Source organism: Carassius carassius, chromosome 1 (assembly GCF_963082965.1).
Source record: "Carassius carassius chromosome 1, fCarCar2.1, whole genome shotgun sequence".
Classification (NCBI taxonomy): domain Eukaryota; kingdom Metazoa; phylum Chordata; class Actinopteri; order Cypriniformes; family Cyprinidae; genus Carassius; species Carassius carassius.
Window position 1 is genome coordinate 22,569,439 of NC_081755.1, and position 20,316 is coordinate 22,589,754.

Here is a 20,316-nt window from a genome sequence, read left to right on the forward strand (position 1 = left end):
CCCCAATGATCCAACTTTAACTGGCTACAACTATTTTTAACAATAAACATTTTAAAAAACATTTATTCATTGGCATATTTTATAAGGTTATATTACATGTGTTTCTTCAGATTTATTCAACTCTATGCAAGAAACTTTAATTTACTAACTCCTGCGTGAGGAGACCCCACCCCCTTTGTGAGGTTTTAACCATAGACTTTAGTTTTAACACACAACTCGAATTCAACTCGAAACAAATTCGAAAAATTCGTTGCGCGTCTACATGGCGTTTCGTGGTAGTGATGGCCATGAAGATTCGAAACTTTAGCAATTTTTTTTAAGAGTGGGTCGGACTCGGAGCCCGTATCAAACTGAAACCACAGTCAATTAGTCGATAATAATAGGTTAATTAAAAACACATTATACAGGCACTTCTTATTCAATGCTATTTTGTTTAATTGTATTTAATGTATTGAACTTTCAATTAAACATTTCCAATGGGTTTGTAAAATGTTTTGGCCTGGACACTTGATGTTACTATACATATTTGATAAAACATTTTTTTTTTTTTTTTACAAATTTTCCTGCAAATTATTTTTCTACATCTGCCCAAGTACCACTGTTGTAAATGTTGCTTTACCGTTTCATTCTTTAATAATTGCATGCAAAGCTTATGAGTCCCATTTCCCTCACAATACAGACATTTTGAAAAATCATGAAAAAAATGAAATCAAATTGTTTTCTGCAAACTCCACCAGATTCTTGTTCTTCAGGTCCCTGTGGTGACTGAAATGTTATTTTATCATTTTTTTTAATAATTACCATATATAAAAAAATAATATGAAGGTAAAATCAAATTGTTTTCTGCACATTCCCACAGATTCTTGTTCTTCAACTCCCCACCTTCCCACTTTTCATATCGGTGCTGCTTTACAGCTAGTGACTGAAAAGCAAAAATGGATGAATGGTAATGAATAATATTGGTCATGATTTGGCAATTATTAAAGACTGAAGCTGTAAAGCAACAAGAAAATCACCACAGTGGTACTTTGGGAGATCTAGAACAAGAATCTGTCAGAGTTTGCAGAAAACAATTTGATTTTACCTTTTTATGATTTTTTTAAATATGTCAGTATGGCGAGGTAAATAGGACTCTTGAGTTTTGCATCCAATTATTAAAGAATAAAACAGTAAAACAAAAATAAATAAAATAAAATAAATAAATAAATGGCCACAGTGGTACTTGGGGAGATGTAAACCAGAATTTGCAGAAAAAGGTATTTTTTTAAATACATTTTTAAAATATGTATACCAGCACCAAGTGTCTCAGGCCAAAATATGCATACATTTTGACTTGTTTTTTTGTTGTGTTTTTTTTTTACAAATCTATTGCAAATATTTAATTAAAAGTTAAATAAATTAAATACAATTAAACAATATAAATAAGTGCCTGTATAAAGTTTTTTTAAATTAGCCTATTATTATAGATTAATTGACTGTCGTTTTAGTTTGATACGCGCTCAGACACTCTTTTTTGAAAAAAAAAAACAAGTTTTTCAAAGGTTTTAAAGCTTCATGTCCAACAATACCACGCAATGCCATGTAGACGCGCAACGAATTCTTCAGAGTAGATGGCGTGAACGCGCAGAAGGCGTGTCTGCAGTGGTTTGCCTCTCAACTCTGACTGTCTGACTCACTTTGGTACCTTTTCTGCTGCTTTTATAACGAATACAAGAACAGGTTGATCACAATATCAAAGACAAATGATATGGAAACCAACACCAGAGGTGAGAAATATTGTTTAAACTTCAGCTGCGTCCGTAAACCCGTCATCATGGTTATGAACACCGGCGCGTGTGCGACTCACCGTCTCGCATCACTGTACCTGTCCTGTTTCGCGCTTCAAGAGTAAACTCGCGGTGCTCCGACAGACGCACACAAACGGGAACAGACATTCTGTCGAGATTGAAGTAGTTTTGAAAACGCTGAATTGGAATGTTGGAAAGTGAGGTCGGCGTCGATCGGTCGCTGCTGGTGGGATGTAAATTGTCCTCAAAAGACACATACGTTACTATTCGGGTTCATTTATTATTCCACTGTCACTAGCTCGGTGTTGATGTGATTTTAATTGACTAAACGTTAACGTTAATCAGAAAAATACTGAATTTATATCCAGGTTTATGAGTCTAGTTTAATAGTTTGGTCTGTCTTTAGGGAGATTTATAACTAAATGTGTTCGCTTATGTAACGGAGGCAAGCTAGTAAGCGATGTGCATAACCTCACATACATTATCTCTAGTCTAGAGGTATAGCCTACTAACTAGCACCAGCACGGACGGACGCTAGAGGCGTTGTACGCGGTCATTATCACGCCTGCCTCCCGTTCCAGGTGTTGTGAATTCGGACAGGGCAGGTCACAGTGTTGCCAGGTCGAAAGCATCCAAGTATCCTACAAGGAGCTCAAAATTATCGTATTTGGAAGAAACTTATCACACATAAGTGAAACGTCGAGTAGCCACAAGTATAGACAAGTATAGGTCTCTGCGGAAAAGTAATGCGAGTTACCAGATCAGGGAGTTTTTAGACCATGATACCTGATTGGCTCACCTCATAGTGACGGTAGGTTTAGGGGTGGGGATAGGTAAGGGGGGTCATTTTGTTTGCATGATTAAGAAACACCCAGCAGTTTGAAAAAACCCACACAGTCATAAACGCCCACTTTTGCTCTGCAGAGTCCTACGTTAGTGGGAAACATCTCGGTTACGTATGTAACCTTGGTTCCCTGAATAGGGAACGAGATGCTGCGGTGACGTCACCACTATGGGAACACCTTCGGAGTGACGAATGTCTGAAGCCCTGTACCATCCCGCCAATCCTATTGGCCAAATAGCGCGTGGCACCGCCCATGCATGCGTACGCATATATATACCTGGTGCCGCGCGCCATTTCACTCAGATTTCATGACTGAAGAAGAATGCTATCAAGGTACGGCACGGCCAGAACCGCAGCATCTCGTTCCCTATTCAGGGAACCAAGGTTACATACATGTTCCCTTTCATAGGTCATGTCAATGCTGCGGTGACATCACCACTATGGGAACGCTATACCATAACGCCTGACGTATCTGATAGCTGGGATCCAAGGAAGCATCTGCTCAAACAGGGAGAACCCGGGAGCCAGGAGCCATCCTCACATCCAGACTGTATGCCTTGAAAAAAGTGCTCGGTGAGGACCAGCCTGCCGCAGCACAGATATCATCCATAGAAGATCCACTGAGAAAGGCTTAAGAAGAAGTGGCTCTCGTGGAATGACCTCTTACTCCTAAGGGCGAAGCGAGCCCGCGCGCCTCATAGGCTAAATATATTGCCTCCACCAGCCAATGGGACATGCGTTGTTTGTAACCGCATGGCCTTTATTCCTTTGTCCAAACAGACAACAGCTGGTCAAACTCAACCATGGGGCAGTACGATCCAAATAAGTCTTAAGCTCTCACAGGGCAAGACTTAGATCTCCAGACTTCGCCACAGCAGGGGAAAAAGCCTCCAGGACCACCTGCTGAAAGCGAAAGGGATAGATGCGACCTAGGGACGTAATTAGGCCTTGGTCGCAACAACACTTCCACAGAGTCCGTGTTATAAAAGTCAGGATTTATCCGGAACAAATTCCAAGGCCTCAAACAGATGCCCTGATAAACCATGCAACACAATGGAAAACCATGAAGGAACTCGCACGGGGCGGAAAGGCCTCAGCCGTAGCGCACCCTGTAAGAACGAGAAACCAGTGGATGACGGCCCACTGAGGCACCATTCATATATTCGTGGTAAGCTAAATGGCTGCCACGTAAACCTTAGGGTAGCTGGTGTCACTCCATCCGAAAAACGTTCCTGAAGGAACTCCAGTACTGACGCACTGGGCAGTAAAACTGGATCCATATTATGAGTTTCACACCAGGTCGTAAACAGTTTCCACTTGAAAGCATATAAGCGTCTCGTAGAAGCTGCTCTAGAATTCAGTATAGTCTCGGTAGTTTCAGCAGAAAGACAGGCCACAGATCTGGCCTCAGGTGCCAAATCAGTCTCTGTGCTTGTGATAATAAATCCTGTCTGAGGGGAATCTCCATGGAGAGCCCGCTAACAGATTGATCAGATCCACAAACCACGGGTGTGTGTGTGCCACCGCGGAGCCACCAGCAGCAGCTGTTCCACCCTGTCCAGCCGTATTCCACATAATACCGCCGAAATCAGGCGGATTGGGGGAAAACTCATACAAACTGGTCCTGGGCCAGTTGTGGGCTAATGCATCCAAGCCCAGAGGTGCTGGAGGGCATAGGGAGAACCAAAGCGGGTAATGCGTAGTCGTGTTCGACGCAAATAAATCCACTTCGCTTCCCCGAAATCTGCCATAGGAGACTCACCGTTTGGGGGTGCAATCCCCACTCCGCTTGCTCCAGAGTCTGCCTGGATAGCAAATTCGCTCCGAAGTCCATCGTCCGAGGACATGAACAGCTCGGATCAATAGAATTTAGTTCTGAAACCAAAAGGACATGTTTCACCAGCCTGCACAGGGGGCGAGAGCATAATCCTCTCAGATGATTCAGGTATGACACAACTGCTGTGTTGTCTGATCTGAGCAGCACATGACGGCCGATCAGCAGATTCGAGAAATACTGGAGAGCCAGAAAAAAAAAAAAAAAACGCCAGTAATTCCAACCTGTTTATGTGCCTAACTCCCTGACAAACAGCTCCCCAGTCGGTCAAAGACGCATCCCTCGTGACAGTCTCTCGGGAAGCGCAAATCCCCAGCCGAACTCTGGTCAGGAGAATTCGGTTGATATACATAGTTTTAGCGACATCACACACCGCCGTGTCACCGGAATCGTCCGATGCGGAGACAACGGGGTGAAACATTCCATGCGTAAGCCCAGGCTGTTAAATGATTCAGCACAAGATCCCCATGAGAGTGTGCTTGAGTCTGCGATTGCGCCGATACATGAAAAAAAATGACTTAAATTCTGGACCTTTGGCAGTGAGGGGAGGTTCGTTCGAACCCCCCCTGCCTACGGGCATGTTAAACCACACAGCATCTCATTCATTATCATCAACCATGAATGCCGGGCCATACTTATCTGATGCGAGGCCCGGTGCAAAGTAAGGACCGTTCCCGGGTGGGTGGCTCATTCAGTCCGTTTACCCCCGAAGTGTGGAGTCTGGTGTGACTGCACCAGTTGCATCCCCTAAGGACGGCCCTGGCTGAATGTATGTTACTGATCACTGAACAAAGTCTGTGCCAATGGCGTTTGGACCTCCTTGGAGAAAGTAGTCTCTTTCTTTTTTTCAGTATGACAGGATGTGTGGTTCTCTGCTGTTTCCAGCTAAGCAAGAAATCCACTCCCACTTGCAGCATCACAAAAGTGCTCCTGTAAATAATAATTTCACATCCATTTATCAAAGCTATTATCAACAAGTGAAATATCAGAGACAAGTATCAATTACAATACAATAATATTTTAATCAAAATATTTACCCAAAAATTCTGTCATCATTTTTTTTATCTTCATGTGGTTCCAAACCTGTATGACATACATGTCTTACATGGTGTCTGTAAAACAGCATGAGTATAAGTTGATAACAATTCAGGTGAAAAATTTGTTACAATAACAAAATGCTGAAAAACTATTGTTCAGTGATAATTCATGCTAGCTTCATTAAGTTCTCTAAACGATTACAACCTTATTGTAAAGTGTTGCCATCATATACACATGCACACAAATAGCCTACATCATACATATAATAATTTGATTAATATTGAATGCATTTGTTTAACTCATGCATTAACACAATCAGCTATCTTTTTTCAACTCTCTTCCCATGCTTTGGCAGCAGAAACAGTATTTCCACACACTTTGAAAAGCAATTCATTAAATATTAAATAGGCCTAATTCAGCTCTTAAAACCCCTGTTTATTTTCACTTTCTGTTTTCCTGCAGATCCATTTATGGTGTTTAACATTTATTCTAAACTTGTATCAGATTTAGTTTCTTTTATCCTCGATGCTGTTCAGTCGATAAACAGTGGTCCTTCACCTCTTGGTGGCGATGCTTTGTCCTTTCAACCAAAGAGAGACCAAAGAAGAAGAAACGCGCGGGAAAAGAGTCGCTTCTCAGCAGCGTGTTCATCTCGGTCTTCAGGAATTATTTAATCAACAGATTTTTAATCAGTATAATGGAGATACTGGTTCCAACACCCATGAAAAGAAAATGTCGATTAAAGCGATTTAAACAGGAAGGTGATTTGCCAAAAGAAAAGAAAAAAAGAGATCGTGAAGTTCATTCATTTCCTTCATGCAACAGAGCAGAGTTTAAGCGAGGAGCGGGATTTTGAAAGTAAGCATTTCTTTAATCTACCTTAGTGAATGTCTCCATTATTATGTTTATGAAGTTAGACAAAGAAGATAATATATTTTTTTATGAAAAATTTAATTGATTAAAAAAAATCAATTTGCAGCAGATTTAAAAACGAAAAAAACATAATATAAGTTTTTAAACACATATTAAATTGCCCATTTTAATGAATGAAGCGCATTTTACACTGTAGCTGCACATGGCTTGGTTTATTTTTATTTATTTATTTTTTGCCGCCTCAATAATACTGGACAGATTGCGGAAGCGTGCTGCTTTCTGTTAGTCAGTAAACACACATGCTCGCAGTGTGTTTCGTCAATACTCGTGCACGACGCCTGCAACCCAGTGTGACGCGCCTCGGGGTTGCCATGTACCTTAATTAAACCGCGCGTGCACCTAGAACTAAAAAACGAATCACATTCATATCAATGGGGTATGGATCGGACCCGTTAAGGGATAAAATCTCAGGTAACTAAAGCGGAAATGTAATGATATGGTAACAGTGATAATGACACGATGCAGAGTGTAGTTTGATTTCATGAAAAGACGCGCATGTCAACATGCCTGACGTCATGAACCCGGTTTCTGAATTTCAAGTTTGCCGCGAGAAGGATGTGTGTAGTTTTCACCAGTGTGAACAAAGTTTTTGACGGATACATGAACACACTGATGGCTACTCCAAACTCCAGCATGGGAAGCGGCTCCAGAGGTGATGAACACTTTTATTATTAAACTATTTGACTTCGGTGTTTTTTTAAACTGATCGGACGTGTGTAGCGGCGCGCGCTGAACCTGTTTCCTACCTCGACGAGACTTTCCGGGATTAATTTAACGTTACTCGGGTGAAATTAATCAAGTTATCATCCACAATAAAGATCTCGTAGCTGATGGTGGAGACTCACGGTGTTAAATACAGAATAACATCGAAATATAAGTTATCTGTGGACATTAGCGGAGAAACGTCTCGAGTTAGCTGCGCCAGAAATTACACGACGCTTTTCTGATGCTTTCGGTTAAACAGAAGTGATTATGAGCTAGTCAGTGTCTAGTTTGATCCCATTTTAAACAGGTTTAGCACTGAGAAGTGCTCGTTCACGCAGTAATAGTGTATCTGATGTGATCTTGTGGCAGGTGTGATATTTGAGTGTCTGTGGAGGCCTTTGAGAAGAGTCTGGAGACTCCTGCGCTGCTGTGGACCTGATCAACCTGGTGTGTATCTGAAACACTTACAGTATATCACTTGAAGACATTTACTAATGTTATAATCTGATCTGTATCTGAAACACTTACAGTATATCACTTGAAGACATTTACTAATGTTATAATCTGATCTGTATCTGAAACACTTACAGTATATCACTTGAAGACATTTACTAATGTTATAATCGGATCTGTATCTGAAACGCTTAGTGTATTAACTAATATTATAACGCATACTCATGCGTCAATAGAAAATAGGAATTTATATGAAACTTATTCTTTATTAACCGTGGCAAAAATAATATCTATGTATTCATCAGAAATCAAACTTTCAGTGGAAGAAACCTCACCACATTTTAGTGGCCGTAGCTCTGTCCGTCCGTGGTGAAGATCCTCAAGCTGTTTACCTTCACCGAGCTGAGGTAAGATACAAACTGATTTTAATTGCATGCAGAATTGTGGTAATGTGTATTTATCGCTAGGACAGTGCTTCTGAAATCTGTCCTGTGAATACCCCACCATTCCGGATGTTTTCTTTCTCATCTGAAGCCGGATGCACACGTCATTTTAATAGTCCTTTATGATAGTTGCTCGTCAGACTGTATGAACATGATCATGTCACACTGTGGGATCTCAGTTGTCATTATTGTCACACATGCACGCACGTATAGGCTACACACCCATAAATAGAGAGAGAAGGACAACTTTCACGCTTTCAATCTTTGATAGCAAACTGTTTAGTTCATTAGGGGATACCTATCTTAACTCAAGCCATAATGATTGATACAATTTAACGTAATAAACATAATGGACATAAGTCTATTAAGTCTACATTTCCATAAAAAAAAAAAAAAAGAACCTCTAAAGGTAATAAATGAGGGATGGGTAGAATCGATGGTGATTCATCTGGGATCTTGTCAGTAATCTATGGCTCTGTCTATTAAATGCCGCTCCATTTAAAAGCAGGTTTTTGCAATTTAGTGGTAATCACGGAACCAGATTTACTGACTAGATGCGCATGATCATATCGTTAGGTATATCGCCCAGCCCTAATTTCAACACTTTCTCTCGTATTAATATTATTGGGTAATTATACTGTATATACATTGCGTGCATCAGGGAGCCATTATTAATACGCGCGGCATTGAATTCGCTTTTGAATGCGTGCTTGCTTTACTTTCACTTTCTATATTCGCGATCAAAAACACTTGGAGTAGCACTTGGCAGAACTTACCACTATTGTTGTCACGGTACCAAAATTTCTGTATTTGGTACCGATACCAGTGAAAAGCCACGGTTCTAGGTACCAAAGCAAAACACAAAAATATGCTAATTAAAAAAAAAAAACACTTTTTATCACTAAAAATAAAACCAATGCCATTCTTTATACTTATTTAGAATTGTGTTTAAAGTTTTTCTACAAGTAATTATGAAAAACAGTAAACAAGTTTCACCCAAATTTAATTTGTCTATTTATGAAATTTAAACGCATTTTATTTTCGTTGGTAAATAAAGGGTATTTGCTATTAAAATTAAAACATGGAAGAAATATTGTGTGATTTTCTTGAAAAGATTAAGTTTTATAATTTTTTTTCAACAGTATCACATACATTCTACTAAATAATAGTAATATTTCTAGCACAATGCCTTTATGTAAAAATTAACCTACTTTGACAGGTTGCCGTCAATACCTTTAAATTGACTGGTTTTAATCAAATGAAACTGTAAAATGCTCATGAAGTGACTCAGAACAGTTCTGGTGATGTCGTTTATGTATTTATGTCCTCATTGAGAGATGCTGAAATTACTGCAAGCGTCACGCACTTCAGTCTATAGTAAACAAACCCACATGTCTCTGCCATTCATTCATTCACACAGAAACACGCAGAACATATTAAAATGTTCATATTAAAACAACACTAGTTCATATTAAAATGTTAGTTTCATTTTCTCATAGTGCTGTATGCGTCAAGAGCCGGGTTGACCGGGTACTCGGTACCACCGGTACTTAAAGAAACCTGCTACCGTCACATTTTCATTTTTTTAGTACCGACTTGGTACTGAAGTACCGGTCTTTTGACCACTTTTGAACTTTTATGTACAGTATTGTCACAGGCCACCGCTAGTGATCTAATCATGTGCCTTTAGTGGCTTCGCAGAATGCGTTATTCATTTTCCGTGCCTTCCTTAATACAGATTCATCACACCTCTTACCCTGTAGGGGGTGTTGATGATCCACACAGAACTATTGTTTGACATCGTCTAAAGTTACCGTAACCGTTATTTGCCAAATTCATGTCTATAGTGTTATACCCTACATACTTAAACCCTCTGCTAACATGAACGCATCACCACCACATCAGCACCAAATACATGGGGAATTGTTTTTAGAAAATAATCACAAAACCTATTTGATATTCTATCATTAATTCAACTAATCGAATGTTAGGACATCATGACCCATCCCTATTACCTACATACCTGTTTAACCTACATACCAAAACAAAACTGGACCAGCTGCTATGACAATAACTCCAGAATGAGCTTCGAAGAACCAAACAATCCAAGATCATGCCAAATCATCAGCAATCAAATCCAGCTAACTGCGTTAGCAATATACGAAGGTCACAAAAAAGTAACTTCAAACAAGTTCATTTGGAGAAAGAACATGCCAATAAATGATATCTGTGTTGGACAACAGGTTTGTAAACCGGTGTATACGCATGCGATACAAGCTATCACCCATCCCTATTGGTGTGGATTCTAATAAAGTTGTCGTTCTTAGTTTGAATGGTTTTTAAGGCACACATGCTTATTGCTCATGACCTCTTCACCTCTTTCCTATGTAGATGATAATTTTGAATGAATTGCTGCCCAGCCAGAAAACAGAGTTCTTGGACCTAGTTTTAAACCCAAGTTTAAATACTGAGAAGATGGATATACTTCCTCTTAAATCATCTGCCCTGCTGTACAACTTGTCCACTTGACCGCCACACTGACATGGAATGGATTTCTACTTCCAGAATGTAATGTGTAACAACCAAGGTACTTTGTCATTACTGCCTACTCAGGGGATCACACTTTGCGCAAACTTCTCATTGGTTGTCTCCTCAAACCTCTGGACACCATGATCTTCTTTTTTGCCAAACTGACAAAGACAGTAGTGCGCAAACAGACCTAAGTTGGTTGGTTTAAGTCCATGCAAGGATGCATTAGATCATTAGCTGGCCAACTTGAACATAATGAAGCACTATACCAATTAAGTGTCCTTAGATTTTAGACTGGTACTGTTGTTTTAAGTATTGTCTAAAAGCTGTGCATAAATTTTTATATACATAAATCATGATCCATCCATAGCATCAAATTTCTTTCTTTTTTTTTTTTTGTTTTTTTTTTTAAGTACATTTGCAAAGTTTTTGCACCAACTTTATTTACTCTGATGAGAATGCACCTCTACAGGACAAGGTGAGGTTGACATTCATTATGAATCTGGCAAGAATTTTGTGTGAACTTTATGCACTAAAAATGGCAGCAAATTATTAGTGACTGTGGCCTTATATCTTTTGGTATGTTTCCATTAGGTTTTGTGCTAGTCAGTTCTCCACAAGGTAGTTAATGATTGTATCTAGTACTTATAATGGTTTCTTACAATGGATTGTACCAATACTGATGGATTTTTCATGCTGTCCTTCTTGAACCTCTTAAGCCAGAAACACACTGCACGATTTCATTAGTTCTGTAAGAGCACTGCATGTCACACTGTGTGACATGGATCTAATAAACTTGGCTACGACGTGTGTAGACTGTACGATGATAACCCCTATTGACTCGTACACTGACGCACGTTACTATAGAAGTATATAATGTCATCATCATTTGCTAGGGAAAGAAAAAAGGAGCATAATGATTCTCATTTTAGCAGTTGTAGTTTTTATGTGTGCTAATAAAAAATTGGAATCAGCGAAAGAGGACGGCATAAGAGCTTGAGGTAATTTAGTGTCACCTTTTTATTGGTTGAAATTTGGATCTTAGCAGCAAATACAGTGCGATGATCGTGCTGAATTTTTGACACTTGTCAGAAAACTATCATAGGCCTATTAGGAGCCATGATCACTGAAATCACCAAGATTGTTTCACGATGCCAATCATTTGTCTGGGACAGCTGAAAACCGTGGCGTGTTTTGGACTTGAAAGGGGGTAGTTCAGCAAAAAGTGAGAGAATTTTGGCTAAATTGTTCCTTCAGGCAGAGGCTTATCACTCAGAGCAAGACAGTTTGCAGTCAGGAGTGGGAATGTAATTTGTAATAGGCCTATGTGGAGATACAGTTTGGTGCATGACATGATCATTGTTGATACACTCTCTACCTTACTTTGTGCTAAATTTCAACCAAGTTAGGAACTGGAGAGATTACTACAGTTTAGGGTCCCTTTTTATTTATATGCATGCTCCGAAACCTTTCTAGTTGGATTTTAGGCATTTAAGGATTCCCCTAAAATCCAAGAAACATGGGACGACTTCAAGAGTTGTTGCAACAAATATTTTGTCACCATTACTTGAGTATTTATAGGCATGCAGGATGTTCTCACAACATGCCTAGACTGGAAGGACGTGGCACAATAAATCACTTCCATTTGCTACCAGCAATGCTTTCGTCAGTGCAAATTAGCAATATTGTGTTTTTCATGTCTCTTGATGACAGTGACGACATGGTGTCAGTTACATTTGAGTGGATTTTTTTTAATTACAACTTGAGTGTTTGGAAGGGGTTTGTTTTAACAGAACACTGGTTATTCTGTTTGATTTAGCACCCAAAATGTGACTAGCACAATAATGCTGTTGTGACACTTACCTTCATAATAGGAAGGAAACTTTTGCTGCCTTTTTAGTTATTTAGATTTTTGTAAAGAAAAGTTGACAACCACTGTTTGTATGATGTTGCAGACCTGCCAACCTGTACGCATTCTGCGTACCTGCTACACATTTTCACCTCAAAGTATGCTGGTACGATTTGTCACTCTAAACTATGCAAAAATCTAGTGACACCTCTGTGCACGCGCAGTATTCAAAACAAGCAACAGAAAAAGATGAAGAGTTCAACCAATCATAGCGGGGTTTTTTTTTTGTTGTTTAGTTTTTGTATTTCAATAAATTCTGCTTTTTATTTCTCTCCTAATAGCCTATAGTTTATGGTTTCAAATCAGTGCGGCTCGTGTTTGCCTCGCTCTGACAGAAAGGCAGAGTGTGAGGCTGAAAGAGACTCACTGTTTATGTGCTGTTTTCCTAAATGCATAATTTACATTTCACAGGTATATTATCCATCTGTAAATGTAAAAAAAACACACAAAGAAACAAACAATGGAAATATTTCAATTTTTCTGTCAGAAGGGCATGAGTTTCTGCTTTAGCGATTCTCCGCTAATCTCCACCATAGATCTCCACAGACTTAATTTAGAACAAGCGCCGCAGCGTGCGTGCGCAAAACATACGGAGCGCAATAACTCTGACTAAAGTATCCATTTTTTTGAAATATTTGTAGTGACGCATGTAGAATTTTAAACCTACAAGGAAGTGTATTTGTATGATAGCACTAAATGTAAAGTGTAATGGGTTAATCAAAATAGCCTTTTTACTCAATTAGTCTGTGATTTATTTTAATTTTTAGTTTAGTAACTTTAAATTCTGCTTTAAACATTTTTTTTTGTTTTTAGATTGGAATGTTAAATTGTAATGTGATTTTAACCCAATTTTTGCTCATAATTAAATAAATGCTACATTCACTGTAGGCTATTTGTTTAATCCAAATCCAAAATACCAAGATATATAGGCTACCGTATACGCAAATCAGCCAAAAAATACATAGATATGAATTTTGCTCATATTGCCCAGCCCTATACATAGGTGTACTGGAGTTTTGATGAAAGTGTTTTTTTTTTTTATTAACCCCTATCCCCCCTGCACGCCTGACCACCCGCCACGCTGATGGTACTCAAAAAAATAAAAAAAATAAACGGTTGGCAGGTCTGATTTTGTTCAATATTTAAGGTAATAATAGTGTATTTACTGTAAAATAAAATGGATATATGAATGAAATTCTGTTTGTTATTTGTTTGTTTCATCACGCAACATGTTGCTGTTATCACACAGCCTGAATGTATGTTGTGAACTAATAAACTTAAATGATCTAAATCCATTTTTGCTGTGTATTCATATTGCACTAGAGGTTGTGTAGTATAGGCAAACAAGCATAAATTATTTTAACAGGCTTGTCTCAAGTTATGTATACTATAGTATATACAAGTAGAAGTTACACACTGAAAACCCTAATAAGTTGACTGAACTAAATTGAGTAAACTCGTTGCCTCAATTTAATTGAGTAATGGAGTCTCCCAAAACTTACATATTTAAGTTTATTTAACTTGACGGTTTTGTAGACTGTACTTAAATCACTCAGTTCACCAAACTTGGTGCTTATTTAATGTACTTAAACGATTGTTCACTTAACTTAGTATTAATTTCAAGTGTAATTATATATTTAAGTTAACTCAACATGTAAATTTAACTAAAAATGATGTTCTTATTTTTGACTGCACACTTTTTGCACACTGAAGTAAAACAAATAACAGCATAATTAATCTTTGACCTTTTATTGACAATGTCACAATATTTATGAAAATACAGTAAACCCTATACTGTAATGGAAATGGGTCACAGCCACACTGTAAACGTGGTAACAAAATTAACTAGTGTAGTACATCAATTGTACAACTCTATGCACATATATACAGTTGTGGCCAAAAGTTTTGAGAATTACATATTAGTTTTCAAAAAGTTTGCTGCTAAACTGTTTTTAGATCTTTGTTTCAGTTGTTTCTGTGATGTACTTGAATATAATTACAAGCACTTCATATGTTTCAAAGGCTTTTATCGACAATTACATGACATTTATGCAAAGAGCCAGTATTTGCAGTGTTGGCCCTTCTTTTTCAGGACCTCTGCAATTCGACTGGGCATGCTCTCAATCAACTTCTGGGCCAAATCCTGACTGATAGCAACCCATTCTTTTATAATCACTTCTTGGAGTTCGTCAGAATTAGTGGGTTTTTGTATGTCCACCCGCCTCTTGAGGATTGACCACAAGTTCTCATGGGATTAAGATCTGGGGAGTTTCCAGGCCATGGACTCAAAATTTCAACATTCTGGTCCCCGAGCCACTTAGTTATCACTTTTGCCTTATGGCACGGTGCTCCATCGTGCTGGAAAATGCATTGTTCTTCACCAAACTGTTGTTGGATTGTTGGAAGAAGTTGCTGTTGGAGGGTGTTTTGGTACCATTCTTTATTCATGGCTGTGTTTTGGGGCAGAATTGTGAGTGAGCCCACTCCCTTGGATGAGAAGCAACCACACACATGAATGGTGTCAGGATGCTTTACTGTTGGCATGACCATGGACTGATGGTAACGCTCACCTTTTCTTCTCCGGACAAGCCTTTTTCCAGATGCCCCAAACAATCGGAAAGGGGCTTCATCAGAGAATATGACTTTGCCCCAGTCCTCAGCAGTCCGTTTCACTATACTTTCTGCAGAAGATCAATCTGTCCCTGATGTGACTTTGCCCCAGTCCTCAGCAGTCCGTTTCACTATACTTTCTGCAGAAGATCAATCTGTCCCTGATGTTTTTTTGGAGAGAAGTGACTTCTTTGCTGCTCTTCTTGACACCAGGCCATCTTCCAAAAGTCTTGGCCTCACTGTGCGTGCAGATGCGCTCATACCTGCCTGCTGCCATTCCTGAGCAAGCTCTGCACTGGTGGCACTCCGATCCCGCAGCTGAATCCTCTTTAGGAGACGATCCTGGCGCTTGCTGGACTTTCTTGGACGCCCTGAAGCCTTCTTTACAAGAATTCTAATTGTTGATTTAGGTGCAATCTTAGTAGCCACAATATTCTTGCCTGTGAAGCCATTTTTATGCAACGCAATGATGGCTGCATGCGTTTCTTTGCAGGTCACCATGGTTAACAATGGAAGAACAATGATTTCAAGCATCACCCTCCTTTTAACATGTCAAGTCTGCCATTTTAACCCAATCAGCCTGACATAATGATCTCCAGCCTTGTACTTGCCAACATTCTCACCTGAGTTAACAAGACGATTACTGAAATGATCTCAGCAGGTCCTTTAATGACAGCAATGAAATGCAGTGGAAAGGTTTTTTTTGGGATTAAGTTAATTTTCATGGCAAAGAAGGACTATGCAGTTCATCTGATCACTCTTCATAACATTCTGGAGTATATGCAAATTGCTAATATAAAAACTTAAGCAGTAACTTTTCCAATTTCCAATATTTATGTAATTCTCTAAACTTTTGGCCACGACTGTACATCAATCAAGTATCACAATTATGTCAATGTAAACCTATTTAGTTTTGACCGTTTAAGCTTTGTGCAAACCTAGCAAACTAAAATAAAACATACTCAACAGTATCTTTCACCAAAGTTTCACAGTATTACAGTACAAACTGTAGTGGAAATATTACTAGGTCACAACCACACTGTAAAGTTGGTAACAACAGTAAAAATGTAAACAGTCAAACATTAACTAGTGCACTTGCATCAATTGTACGACTTTTACATCAATTGACACTTACACGTTTTATGCCTCACAATTGTTAATGTACTGAACATGTAAGCTAAACATAACTACAGTCTTACTACATTTCACCATTTAAGCTTTGTGCAAACACGGCAAACTAAAATAATGCACACTGAACATGTCTTTGGCCCAAATGTCACAACATTCCAGTACAAACTATACTGTAATTAACATATTACCAAGTCACAACCAAAGGTGTAACAATGGTAACAATATCCCAAATTAAATACTGCACATCAATTGTAGAACTCTGTGTATTTAAATATTTAAACATACTTTTTATTTTTCATAAATGAATAATGGAGTAAATCGATTGGTGGATAAATCCCAATACAAAGGGTGGTGTTAAAGTATCACAGAGACGTTTCTTAAGCAAAAGGCTGGTTTGCTGGAGACTGAACTCTAGGCTTGAGAGCATTCTATCCGATTGTCATTAGTACACGCTAGATGAAATCCAGCCTGATCTCACAATCAAAACGTACATATTCAGACGTAAATTAAAACTGTCTAATACGTATGTGCTTTTACGTATTTACAGTGTCGTTTAGGTATTATCTGGACGTAATTACAGGTTTGATACGTATCGAAATTTACGTAAAAACAACCTCAAATACGTACAGATAGAACGTGTTCTCTGACCAGTCAGTTATCCATAGAAATTTGCTCATGAAGCTGCTTTTCAATGCGTATCGGATTAATTTTTTAAATATTTATGTATATTTTCCCTTTTTATAAATTTTTTTTTTGATAAATGTAAGATCCCTATACCTCACCCGAACCTAAACCTACCCATTTTATACAGAATGTTAAAAGAATAAAACATAATAAAACACAATTTTAGTAAAAATATAACATTAAAACGTTATTTTGAGCCATTAACGTTAATCTTACACCTACCCCTAAACCTACCCATAACCATTTCTTAAAACTACATAATGTTACTGTCATAAATAAATAACAGACAAACAAACAATGTTAATCATTTATTTTTTGCGAAAAAATATCAAAAGTGGTACCAAAAGTAGTTCAAATGATGATGAGTTCCAGTCGCAGTCCTCTCTGGAGGTAATAGTTTTTATAGGGTACAGAGCAGAATTTAATTTATTAATCCGTGAAAATTATGAATCTGTCTTCTCTCCGTGAAGGCGCACTGGCGCAGTAGCAGTGATTTCAAATGTCTATCAACTGAAACACGACATGTCTCAATCTGTGACGAATTATGTGAGAACCAATGAGAGTTCGATATTAGTGCCGTAAACCATGTCGTAACGTTCCTGTGGCGCACTGGCGCTATTTTCAAATTCGAATCATAACGAGCGCGGGCTTTGACTGCGACGGACGCTGTTGCTGAGAATGAAGAGGAAGATCGATTGATATGGATATGTTCCTTGCAAACATCTGGATTCTAAAGATATGGAGTACAGCAAACAAATAAAATGGATGTGATTTGTAATTTTATGCTGTGCTTTTGTGTATCTATGGTTTGCAGCATGCACAGAAATGTTGTTTCCTATTAAGTAGATGAGTAAACTGCTTTCAATAAATTCAATAAAAACATTTATTGATATGACAATTAAATACAACAGATTTAAATCATTAAAGCCACGATTTTAATATTAAAACATGGGAATTCATATAAATTCACACTTTACGTTAGATTATTTACGTTTTTTTAGCTGCTAACACGTAAGTATTTGTACGTTTTACTGCTATAAATACGTCTAAGTTGTACGTTTTTATGTGCATGAAAACGTAAGTAAATGTACGTGGGGTAGAACCACATTTAACGTAAAAATACACATGTATTCTCATGAGATCACATTGTGAAATCAAACGTGTTGGCGAGTGATTGTGTGTAATTCAGGTCTAGTGCATAAATCAAACCGAAGAGAATACAGATGGCCTGTGGGAGTTCCCCCATTTTTCCATGACCACTTGGCCTTCAAGAATTATTCCAATGGAAGAAGTCAAATGCAAGGAGTTGGGGGGCTGTGTCCTCAAATAAGATCCCCACTGGCACATCAAGGATAGTGTTGTGATGATCGGACACCTAGTGAAAAAACCGGTATGAATATAGTATTGTGATCAGGAATCAAAGGTTTATCATCAATGCATGCTCATCAGGAAAAAAAAACTAATCACTAACCCTAATCCAACTTTATATTGACATGTATACATTTGATTTTATGTAAATGAAGATGCTTCCTGGATACGCATTTTAAAGTATGCATTATAAATTCCGTTTATTATTTTGAAGACTTGTACAAAAAAAAGTTGGCTACATTTGTATATAAAGGAATACTTCACCCAAAAATAAAAATGTACTGACACTCAGGCCTTTCAATATGAGTTTGTTAAAGGCCTTCTGAATTGACTCAATGGGTTTAAGTGTACCATATTCGACTTACAGAAAAAGAGCAAGTGATGTGACGAATGATGTACCTTAAAGGTACAATATGTAATTTTTCACCGCTAGAAGGCACATATTCAAAACAAACATAGAAACAAAGGTGTAGTTTGATGATGCAATCTGACAGGACTCGGGTAGAAATCATGTTCATGGATGAGCTGTTTTATATAGTTATTATTATGATTATTTTATGTAAAAATCTTACATATTGTGCCTTTAAGTGTTTTGCCTTGCAAGAGGTGTTACATTTCATAAGTTGAATATTGAAGGTGGTCTGCCAGAAGCTAGAGATTTCAATTAATACGGTTTTAAATTTAGATATTTTACTTTCACAAACACATGGATTCACATTGCCTTTATCAACCCCCTGGAGCCGTGTAGAGCAATTTTATGATGGATGGATGGACTTTTCTGAACTACAAAAAATCATTCCGCATTCACTCCCATTATAAAGTTTGGAAGAGCCAGGATAAAATGTTATTATAACTCTGACTGGATGGCTTGAGGGTCAGTAAACCATGCGTTAATCATTTTTGGGTGAACTATCCCTTTTTAAAACAGATGTACTTACTAAACATGAAGAAAGAAGAGTCTGCATCTCCCAGCATGACAGGCAGTCCTCGAAGAACAAGGGTTCAGACCTCAGTTGGCTTGTCTGACTGATGTTTTTGTCTTGGAGGAAAACATTAAATTCTATTAATGCCAATCTATTTTAAACATTGTTATGATAATTAATGATTTAAATTAAAATTATCTATCATACATAACAGATTACTTTAAATACTAAACAGATTAAATTAAATTACATGTTGACAAAATGAAATACTTTTAAAAGGTTAGATAAAAAGGATAATAGATAATGCTGTTATCATTTACTCACCCTAAAGTTGTTCCAAACCTGTATACATTTCTTTGCTCAGCTGAACACAAAGAAAGATAGGATGGGCGTTTTCCACAAATATCACATTTGAATATTTGAGCTCACAAAAAAACGAAAATTCGAATATTTGTTTATTTAAATTAAGTTTAGTGAGACAGAAGTTATTTTTCAGCAACATTTATTGTTTCCATTATTTTAAACAAGCTTACACACAATAAGCTTGAACATTACACATCGTGTTTTGTAGCTGAAAACCTTTAACAATGCGTGCAAACAAACAAAAGTAAAGATTAAAAGCAAAAAAGGTTTGGCTCCTTAGTCTGTTAACAATAAGGCCGGCCTTGGAGAAAACGCGCTCTGACTGCACAGACGTTGTCGGGACTCACAAATAGAGCATCACAGTCCTGCCCACAGCCCGAGAGAGCTCTGGTGCCGGAAGTAAATTTCCCATTCATTTCTCCCATTGACTTTCGGAAAAATCCGTATCTAAAGAATTTTAGAGCATTTGTGAGGATACCAGCTACGGCTGAACTCATAAGCATATAACATATCATTTCGAGTGAAAAAATTAAGAGAAAATCCAAAAAAAGTCAAAGGTACAAGACTGTGTACATATTTTCATTTTGAGCGCAGGAACTACTCATCCCATAAAGCACCGCGCCTCATTGAATTTGACTGAAGCCACAACCGCGAACGAGCCTTGCACGAACTTTTTCCTCCAGTGAATTTTATTTTATATAGTGAATGTAGTGAATTTACAATCGTGTAAATAAATAGTGTTTTATATAGGTATTGTGTATT

General features: G+C 38.0%; 2 long non-coding RNA genes across 3 annotated transcripts; one reads left to right on the forward strand and one right to left on the reverse strand.

Annotated features, from left to right (window-relative positions):
- Window positions 1–1,666: 1,666 nt before the first annotated feature.
- On the forward strand, window positions 1,667–11,397 carry LOC132111608 (uncharacterized). Of its 2 annotated transcripts, none has more exons than XR_009424832.1 (4): window positions 1,667–1,766; window positions 7,511–7,588; window positions 7,900–8,001; window positions 10,429–11,397. It is a non-coding gene; the product is annotated as an uncharacterized LOC132111608 (long non-coding RNA). The 2 variants fall into 2 exon arrangements; XR_009424831.1 differs by lacking the exon at window positions 1,667–1,766 and adding an exon at window positions 6,717–7,088.
- Window positions 11,398–15,957: 4,560 nt separating this feature from the next.
- On the reverse strand, window positions 15,958–19,296 carry LOC132111710 (uncharacterized). Its single transcript, XR_009424847.1, has 3 exons — window positions 19,207–19,296; window positions 18,061–18,275; window positions 15,958–16,684 (listed from the first exon to the last, which is right to left on the reverse strand). It is a non-coding gene; the product is annotated as an uncharacterized LOC132111710 (long non-coding RNA).
- Window positions 19,297–20,316: the final 1,020 nt, after the last annotated feature.